The sequence below is a fragment of the Macaca nemestrina genome, chromosome 19 (genome assembly GCF_043159975.1).
Source record: "Macaca nemestrina isolate mMacNem1 chromosome 19, mMacNem.hap1, whole genome shotgun sequence".
Classification (NCBI taxonomy): Eukaryota; Metazoa; Chordata; class Mammalia; order Primates; family Cercopithecidae; genus Macaca; species Macaca nemestrina.
Window position 1 is genome coordinate 67,474,928 of NC_092143.1, and position 10,198 is coordinate 67,485,125.

A 10,198-nucleotide genomic window follows, 5' to 3' on the forward strand; every position below is an offset into this window, starting at 1 on the left:
AAGGACAGTACCCTTTCTTCGTATGTATCCAGTGTGATCCCCTACTCTTGGGAATGACCCCAAAAGGAAACCCTGGAATATCTCATTTTGCTACCAAAAATATGGGCTAGTCCAGTGACAACAAGTGGGACCTGCTTTAGGGGGAAAGGTTTGGATTTAAATTAATGATACAAGGAAGAAAGGTGAAACTGTTGCTGAGGGGAGGGTAGTTAATAAGTGGATATTACAAAAGGGAAAATCTAATATAATTTTGGTGCCTTGAGAGACTCTCAGAGCAAAAGAATAATATTCTCTTTTAACTTCCACCCAGTGCCCCTTGCAGTATTCAGTTTTCCAAAACCTCTTTCTGAAGAATCAAGAGTAAGCAGTACAGTAGCCAACTCAATGAATGTAACACACACTTCTGAGAGTGGTCTTCGTCCGCAAAATGGATGAGCAGATAGCAGCTCTGACTATAACTATCTGGAACAATACAAATACGGCTATGTCCTTTCGTTTCCATTTCACAGGATAGAGCTATGGTCGAAAACCTGAATTGGGAAGCAAACTATGGAACACGCATCCAGTTGAATCTGGAAAACACCGATTACCACTAGTCTAAATGAACATTGTGCAACCATTGATTGAGAAAGTTTAAAGAAGGTACTGGGATATGATGGAAGACGTTCATCTTCAGCATGTCCCATCTGTCAAAACATTATGTACAAAAATAGCTCTTGTTCCTGTTATTGGGGGTGGAAAGCCACAAAGAGATGGAGGAACAATTGAGATACTTGGATCGCTGAGAAAGGAAAATAATTCAATCTAATTTGCAGGCTCAAGTACTGAGAATGAAAAGTCAGGAATTCTATGTGGACGGGTATGGGAAGCATTATGGTATAGCCAAATCAAAGTCCATTTAGAGGCCGGGCACGGTGACTCACGCCTGTAATCCCAGCACTTTGGGAGGCTGAGTCGGGTGGATCACTTGAGGTCTGGGGTTCGAGGCCAGCCTGGCCAACATAGTGAAAGCCAATCTCTACTGAAAATACAAAAATTAGCCAGGCTTGGTGTGACACATGCCTGTAATCTCAACTACTCATGTGGCTGAGGCATGAGAATCACTTGAACCCAGGAGGTGGAGGTTGCAGTGAGCCAAGATCATGCCACTGCACTCTAGCCTGGGTGGCAGAGTGAGACTCCCTCTCAAAAACAAAACATCCATTTAGCAGTGAGTACCACTCATATGGCTTTAGTTTGAGGGAGCCAACATTGTAGGATCCAAGTTTATTTCCTAATTATAAGAAAGAAGTTGGTACTCAACATCAACAGTGGGTCTGGTGGATCAAACTGCACTGACCTGCTTAATATAAGGGAGACTTCTGAGAATTCAGAGCTAGGCTGAGAGGAATTCATGAAGAGGAATTCCCTTTCAATGAGGAAAGATATTTTGAAGAGAAAAAAGACTTCTTGTATAAACAGAGAAACTGCAAGACATCCTCCTCCAGGAGGAAAGACAAGGATGGCAACTGAAATGACACAATGCTGATGGAATGGGTCTTGCATTAGAGTGCACAGTAAGACCATATGCCCAGACCAAGTGATGGGAATGGGCTTGCATGTCACACAGCTGGGTTACAAGGTATCTGCATTCAAATGGAGTCTGAGCTATCCCAGACCCGGAGGCCTGGGATTCTCACAGCAGCAGCACAGGATACACACTTAGAGGAGGCTGATGTGTTTCCCAGTCTAAGACATTGGTAATTGGAGAATACAACATACTGAGGTGCTCCTTAACAACTTTAGTGCCGCAAGTGATAGTGTAACTTGTGGGTACTGGACGCATTTTAAATAGGACTAGACGACTTCCAATAGGGAATAAATAGGCCCTGTTGGGGACATGTCTCCTCCTGGGAAAACGCTATCCACCAAACCATATGGCCAGAGAAATGGAATTTATAAGAGGTTTGGAATCCTAAAACAACAGAGACATGGCCTCTAAGCTCCACTCCCATGAGAAAAGGCAGATTTGTTGGGAGAGACAAAATAATACATCATTATGTCTGATTTATATTATGCCATGTATTAGAGTACTACAATATAGAAATCACAGGTAAATTTAATATTGTAGAGGCTAATAAAACTTACAATAATACTGAGGTGGTTGATCAAATGTATTGTGAGATTGAATTAAAACCCCCTCACAACACTATCGCTATGGAATAAAATTGGCCTGAAGAAGATTTAGACTTGATGAATTATTTTTAGGACTCTCAATCACTCATAGACGCATACCTGAGAGAACAGACAGCTACAAATCAGAGAGGCAAAAGAATTATAAAGTTAGTCCAAAATATGAGCAAGTTTGTTCCATTTTGTGCTAGTAATTTATTGAACTGTTCAGTTGTCTAAATCCATACCAGATCTTTACTAGGTATCGTAGATGTTTGGAATTAGGTGCATTTGATTGTCCATGTGATTATGTGATGCTGTAATGCAAGTAAGTGCTCTCAATCCAAGACTTGTCACTTCGTCTTAAAAAGGCCTTGAAGATTGATGGTGGCGGCAGTGAAACATGCTGCAAAGGCTCATTCCAGAAGGCTGAGTTGTTTTGCTAAAGTACCTGCAGACACTGACCCCTGGCCAAGACATGAAATGTACCGATTAATAACATTGGTTTGTAACATGGGTCTGAGGAGTTTCGGGCCAGTTTGTTCTAGCTTTTAGCATTGCTGACTGGTACCAGTGAGACTGATGATTTGCACCTGGTCTTCATGAGCCCCAAGAGGCTCTGTCATTAGGGCTGATGACATAGGAAGAATATGCCTATGTGACCAGCAAGGTATAAGAAACCCCAACTGAGGCTCCATTTTATGCTCCCTGGATTCAGGGTGTTTCACGCACATGTCAGTGGTTCCCGGACCAACAGAGGACATACATATGTGTGGCCCTTACAAGAAGAGGATACTGGAGGTCAGGCCTCGGTTCTTCAGACCCCTCTGCTGGTAAAGCAGCCTTTGACTGAGACAAATTTCCTAACTTTAATGCTGGTGCTAATCTAATGGCCAACACCATTTAGTAAGTCTCTAGGGAGTCCCAAATTTTCCCACATTTTTCTGTCTTCTTCTGAGCCTTCCCAAGTGTTCCAACCTCTGACTGTTACCCAGTTCCAAAGTCGCTTCCACATTTTCAGTTATCTTTTCAGCAATGCCCCACTCTACTGGTACCAATTTACTGTATTAGTCCATTTTCACATTGCTAATAAAGACATACCCGAGACTGGGCAATTTACTAAAGAAAGATTTAACTGGACTTACAGTTCCACATGGCTGGGGAAGCTTCAGAATGATGGTGGAAGGTAAAGAGGAGCAAGTCATGTCTTACATGGATGGCAGGAGGCAAAGAGAGAGAGAGCTTGTGCAGAGGAGCTCATCTTTTTAAAGCAGATGTCATGAGATCATCAGATCTCATTAGACTTATTCACATCATGAGAACAGCACAGGAAAGACTTCTCTCCATGATTGGATTACTCCCACCATGTTCCTCCCACAACACATGGGAATTCAAGATGAGATTTGGGTGGGGACACAGCCAAACCGTATCAGCCTCTCTTTAATAGTCTTGATTAAAAGGGCTTAATCATGACCTTTTGAACATTAAAGTCCATGATTATGTCGTATGATGAACTCCCCTAAGAAGATTACTGATAATAGACAGTTGATGGGGTTTCATTATATGTATTTACTTTTATTTACAGAATTTGAGGGCCAAGCATGATGACTCATGCCTATAATCCCGGTACTTTGGGAGTCTGAGTCGAGAGGACTGCTTGAGCCCAGGAGTTCAAGACCAGCCTGGGAAACAAAAGGAGACCCCCATCTCTACAAAAATTTTAAAAATTAGCCAGGCTAATGGTAGTGCATACCTGTGGTCCCAGCTACTCAGGAGGCTGAGGTAGGAAGATTACTCACTGAACTCCAGACTAGGCAATAGACAGAGACCCACTCTCTCAAATAATAATAATAATAATAATAATAATAATACCATAAGTATTTTAAAATAATAGTTAAAAACATTAGGTGTGACAGAGAAGGAAGGTGGTGGGGGGCGCTGCCACACAAGTTAGAAAAATAGAAAAAGATTTGACACTTAGCCATAAGATTCAATACAGGTCAGTAAATTCAAACAGAGATCTAGAATACTCTGCAGCTACACCAGTTCTATTTTCACACAAAGTAAGAGATAATGAAATCTGACCCAAAATGATTCCTCATTATTCTTTTTCCTGAATGCTATCTACCTGGCAGCCAACTTCCATCAAGAAAATTCCCCATAACCTAAGGCCACAAGGCAAGATCCCCATGGCTCTCTGGTTGCTTTCTTTTCCCACATGAAATGACAAAAAGTAGTGATTACCACACACAGTACAGAGAACCAATCCCTGATCACTTTCTGGGCTGAGTCACTCAGTACCCCTTCATAATCTTATCCACAATGGTTGCAGTCATCATGTTTACTTTTGCACCTTATCTGACACTACAGACAAAGTCAGCAATGTATTTATCAGCCTTTCTTTCCTTCCCTCTTCACAGCAAATGCTCTCTAGAGCCTCTGGATTTAGATGCTGAAATTATAAAATTACATAAAACAACTGCTGTGCTGCTTTTGTAACAGCAAAAGCAACCTTGAAAGTTGACCAGGCCCAGCATGGTGGCTCACGCCTGTCATCCCAGCACTTTGGGAGGCCGAGGCAGGTGAATCACAAAGTCAGGAGTTCCAGACCAGCCTGGCCAACATGGTAATTTTGTAAAAATACAAAAATTAGCTGGGTGTGGTGGCGGGCGCCTGTAGTCCCAGTTACTTGGGAGGCTGAGGCAGGAGAATTGCTTGAACCCAGGAGGCAGAGGTTGCAGTGGACTGAGACCGCGCCATTGCACTCCAGCCTGGGCGAGAGAGCAAGGCTCTGTCTCAAAAAAAAAAAGTTAAGTTGACTAAGCATAAACACTGGCTATTTTTGAAAAAAACTTTGTAATTGTGGAAGAAGGTTAAAAAAAAAAATCCTAGTGCCTCTTGTTAGTAAATTATTAATGAGTGAGGCAAAGAAGAGTGACGGTTGAGGAGAGCGGCAAATGAGTTCCCCTCATTCAGGTTTCCTTAAAGATTAGAAATAATTTTCCCGCTATCAGAAAAAATTGTAAAAACCCAATTTTAAGTCATGGCTGTCTATATATGTGTGTATTTTATAACATAATTTTTTTTGAGACAGAGTCTTGCTCTGTCACCAGGCTGGAATTCAGTGGTGTGATCTTGGCTCACTGCAACCTCCACCTCTGGGTTTCAAGAAATTCTCATGCCTCAGCCTCCCAAGTAGCTGGGATTACAGGCATGCATCACCACGCCCAGCTAATTTTTGTACTTTCTTAGTAGAGACAGGATTTCACCATGTTGGCCAGGCTGGTCTCAAACTCCTGGGCTCAAGTGATCTGCCTGCCTTAACCTCCCTATTACGTTTTGGTTTGTTTGGTTTTTTTTTGAGACAGAATCTTACTCTGTTGCCCAGACTGGAGTGCAGTGGAGCAATCTGGGCCCACTGCAACCTCCACCTCCCGGGTTCAAGGGATTCTCCCACCTCAGTCTCCCAAGTAGGTGGGATTACGGGTGCCTGCCCCCTCACCTGGCTAATTTTTTTGTATTTTTAGTAGAGACGGGTTTCACCATGTTGGCCAGGCTGGTCTTAAACTCCTGACCTCAAGTGATCCGCCCACCTCAGCCTCCCAAAGTGCTGGGATTACAGGTGTGAGCCACTGTGCCCAGCCCTTAAAACACACATTTTTAAAAACTGCAAGTACTATACTGTACATAAGCCTTCCAGCTGTATAAATGCAGTATATGTATATATGTACATATATTCATGTGTATACTGCATTTATATATATAAAACAGGATGTCCATAAGGATTTTGAAAAAATTGTTAAAACCTATAATGACCAGCAGTTGTGGCTCATACCTGTAGTTCCCAGCACTTTGGGGAGGCAGAGGTATGTGGATAGCTTGAGCCAGGAGTCCAAGACCAACCTGGGCAACATAGCAAAACCCCGTCTCTACAAAAAAAATACAAACAGTAGCCCCCTAGTAACATATGCAACTATAAATGCATGTACTTGTCTCTTGTTTTCAAAATATTGAAATAAAACGAGTAACTTCCCAACATGATTTTTAAAAATAAATTCTTCATTGGAATGTGAATTTAATCATTTTTTTCTCTTACATGTGAAATTGTAAAACTAAACGCTTATATAAGCTGTTTTAGATGATTTCAACAAGGCAACTTCTCAGAAATTCATGTTTCAAATATCAGATATATAATTTCAGTATGTTTTTCAATATGTTTTGGGGACTGATTTATAATTTAATTAAAAAGGTATTTTATGGGATGCATGCTGCAAATTATTTTGGAACATATGACACAAGACGTTTCACATCTATGTTTTATAAAACCATTGCCCAAGATGGTGACAATCAAATATATCTTTGAGTTTTAACTTTTCACATATAATTCAAATACAATGAAATTCACTCTTTTCAAGTGTACAATTCAGCAGTTTTTAGTATATTCATGTATAAGTTTTTATGTGGTCATGTTTTCTTAACTATATGCTGAAAAGTGGAATTGCTGGGTCAAATGGCAATTGTATGTTTAACTTTTTGAGGAATGCCAAACTGTTTTCTGAAGCAGCTGCACTGTTTTATTCTCACATAAAAGGCAGTGTTACAAGGGTTCCAATTTCTTCACATCCCTGCTAACATTGGTTATTTTGTTTGTTGTTATGATTATAATACCCATGCTAGTGGGTGTGAAGTGGTATCTCACCATGGTTTTGATTTGGATTTCCCTAATAAATAACTTTTCATGAGTTTGTTGGCTATGAAATAGGAGCACCAAGAAACCCCCATAAATTAAAGCAAGAAAGTTTGACAGATGTATTTATAAACAAGTTATTACCACATAGATCTATACCAATGGCTCACCCTGTTATCCCATCTATTGCCAGATTCTAATTTTGCCTCCTAAACATTTTTTAAATCTATCAACATATTTTCAACTCCATTGCCATTATCCTAGTCTAAACTAGGCTAATGTTGCTATAACATTCACATACAAGTTTTTATGTGGACATGCTTTCAATTCTCTTGACTATATAATGAAGAGTGGAATTGCTGTATTTCTGCAATAGCCTCTTATCCACTTTTGTTACTTTTCAATCCATTCTCTACCTAGCAGCCAGAGGTAACTTTCTAAAATACAAATCTGATTGTGTCACTCTTCTGTGAGGTCGCAGTGAGCAGACATTGTGCCACTGCACTCCAGCCTGGGTGACAGAGTGAGACTGTCTCAAAAAAATAAAAAGAAATTGAGTAGCTGTGACAAACCATACAGCTCACAAAGCCAAAAATATTTATATCTGGATGTTTACAGAAAACATTTGTCAATCCCTGGTTTATGCTTCTTGACTACATCCAGAGTTCCGTCTTGTTTCTCCCTAAGTAGTCTCTCAGTACCAATCCATGGCCTACTTAGATATGCGTGCTAAGTCTTACATCCTCAATAACTTCCCAGTCCTATGGGATGATTTGTTCTGTCCTGCTGTCTGCCTAGCAGGACAATAGGAAAGACAAATGCAAAGATGACATTTGCAAACAAGGGTCATCAATGACAGCCACCTAATTCTTCATAAGCTCTGCACAACTTGGTACAGAAGAGAGATAACTTGCCCAAGCTTGCAAGGCTAGTAAAAAGCAGACACAGGATTCAAACCCAAGTCAGATTTCAGAGACCTGGCTCTTAACTATTATACTATATTGTCTTCCTACAGGAGGCTATGAACTTGGTAACCCCAATGTCAACTTAGAATTCTAGGTACTGGCTGGGCGTGATGGCTCATGCCTGTAATCCCAGCACTTTGGGAGGCCGAGGAGGGTAGATCACCTGAGGTCAGGAGTTTGAGACCAGCCTGGCCAGCATGATGAATCCCCATCTCTACTAAAAATGCAAAAATTAGCCGGGCATGGTGGCATGCCACTGTAATCCCAGCTACTTGGGAGGTTGAGGTGGGAGAATTTTTGAATCCAGTAGGCAGAGGCTACAGTGAGCCAAGATGGTGCCACTGCACTCCAGCCTGGGAGACAGGGTGAGACCCCATCTTAAAAAAGAATTCTAGGTACTGTTAAAATCCTCAGAAATAGTTTATCTCAAATACAAGGTATGACTTTATCAAATCCTTATCATATACTAAGCACCACGTCGTATACTTAATCCCCATAACTAACCTAGACAGGGAGGAATTATAACCCACATTTTTACAAATTAGAAAATTAAGGGCAGGCTGGGCACAGTGGCTCACGCCTGTAATCCCAGCACTTTGGGAGGCCAAGGTGGGTAGATCACCTGAGGTCAAGAGTTCGAGACCAGCCCAACAAGATGAAACCCCATCTCTACTAAAAACACAAAAATTAGCTGGGTATGGTGGCAGGCACCTGTAGTCCCAGCTACTCAAGAATTGCTTGAACCTGGGAGGCAGAGGTTGCAGTGAACCGAAATTGTGCTACTGCACTCCAGCCTGGGCAACAGAGAGACAGACTCCATCTCAAAAAAAAAAAGGAAATTAAGGGCAAAAAGAAAGCTGAAGTTCCCTGATAAATCCACAGACAAGTATACCAGTGGGATGGTGATAAGGTGTTGAAATTTACAGACTAGGTCCTAAGACATGCAAAACTGTAATCTTCTCTGTCTGTATTTGAACCAAACTTGGTAACAAACACTCATCTTTCTATTGCTGGGAGAAAAAAATGTTAGTTTCAGATTACTCAGTCACTTCAGGTACAAAATGTAACCAAATATATTCAATTTTATTAGTCATCAGGGAAATACAAATTAAAACCACAAAGTGATGCCATTACACACCACACAGCATGACGAAAATGAAAATGGTAATGCCAAATGTACATGTGTGGCAACTAGAACTCTCATTCATTTACTGGCAGACGTGTAAACTGGTATAATGATTTTGGAAAACTGCTTGGCAGAATGAGGGATGTCCTGGAGCCGGCTTGTACTAGCTCACAGAAGCAACTGTTAAATTTTTAGCTATTTTGTAAGCCAACTGAATTCACTTTGGCAGCTTGAAACTGGAGAGAATGGGGGTATTTACACATGGAAACTTGTCAAACATTACAAATCAGCACCTAGCCCAGCACACACCTGGGCAGAATATACCAAAGCTCCACATACACATATCCTAATGCCCAGCAAATTCATTCCTGGGTACAAACCCTATAGAAATGTGTACATATGTTCACCAACAGCCATGTACAGAAATGTTGATAGCAGCACTAATTGTAATAGCTTCAAACTGGAAACCCAAATATCCATAAATAGAATTGGTAAATAAATTGTCACATTCATTTGATGGAATACCATGCAGTGATAAGAATGAAAGAATTAGGCCAGGCACAGGCTGGTGTCACACTTGTAATCCCAGTGCTCTGGCAGCCTGAGGCAGAAGGATTGCCTGATGATTGGGGCTAAAGTAAGAAGGATTGGGGCTAAAGTAAACTATGATCGTGCCACTGCACTCCAGCGTGGGTGACAGAGTGACTCTCCAACTCTTAAAACAAAAAATGAATGAAAGAACTTTTGCTACACACATCCACCCAGATGAGTTTCACAAACAAAATGTTAGAAAAGGAGTCAAAACAAGGGTACTATGTAATTCCACTTACTTAACGGGCAAAACAGACCAAACTCATCTCTGGTATCAGAAATTAGGGAAGTGGTTACTTGGCAGGGAGGAGAGCAGATAATGACCAGTAGAGACACAAGGGGATTGTGAGGTGTTGGTGTTGTCCTTTGTCAATCTACGTGCTGACTATGTAGTCGTGTTTAGTTTGTGAATATTTATCAGTAAAAAATTCAATCTGGCCAGGCATGGTGGCTCACGCCTGTAATCCCAGCACTTTGGAAGGCCAAGAGAGGCAAATTACTTGAGCTCAGGAGATAAGAGACCAGCCTGGGCAACACAGTGAAACCCCATCTCTACAAAACATAGAAAAATTCACCTGGTGTGGTAGCGTGCACCTGTAGTCCCAGTTACTCGGGATGTTGAGGTGGATCACTTCAGCAAGGGACGTCAAGGCTGCAGTGGGCCATGATCAGGCCACC

At 41.4% G+C, this 10,198-nt stretch overlaps 1 protein-coding gene across 1 annotated transcript in view; it reads right to left on the reverse strand.

Moving 5' to 3' along the window:
- Positions 1-10,198, reverse strand: part of LOC105465216 (impact RWD domain protein) — a 56,030-nt gene that overhangs the window by 13,187 nt on the left and 32,645 nt on the right. The gene's annotated exons all lie outside the window — the stretch shown is intronic.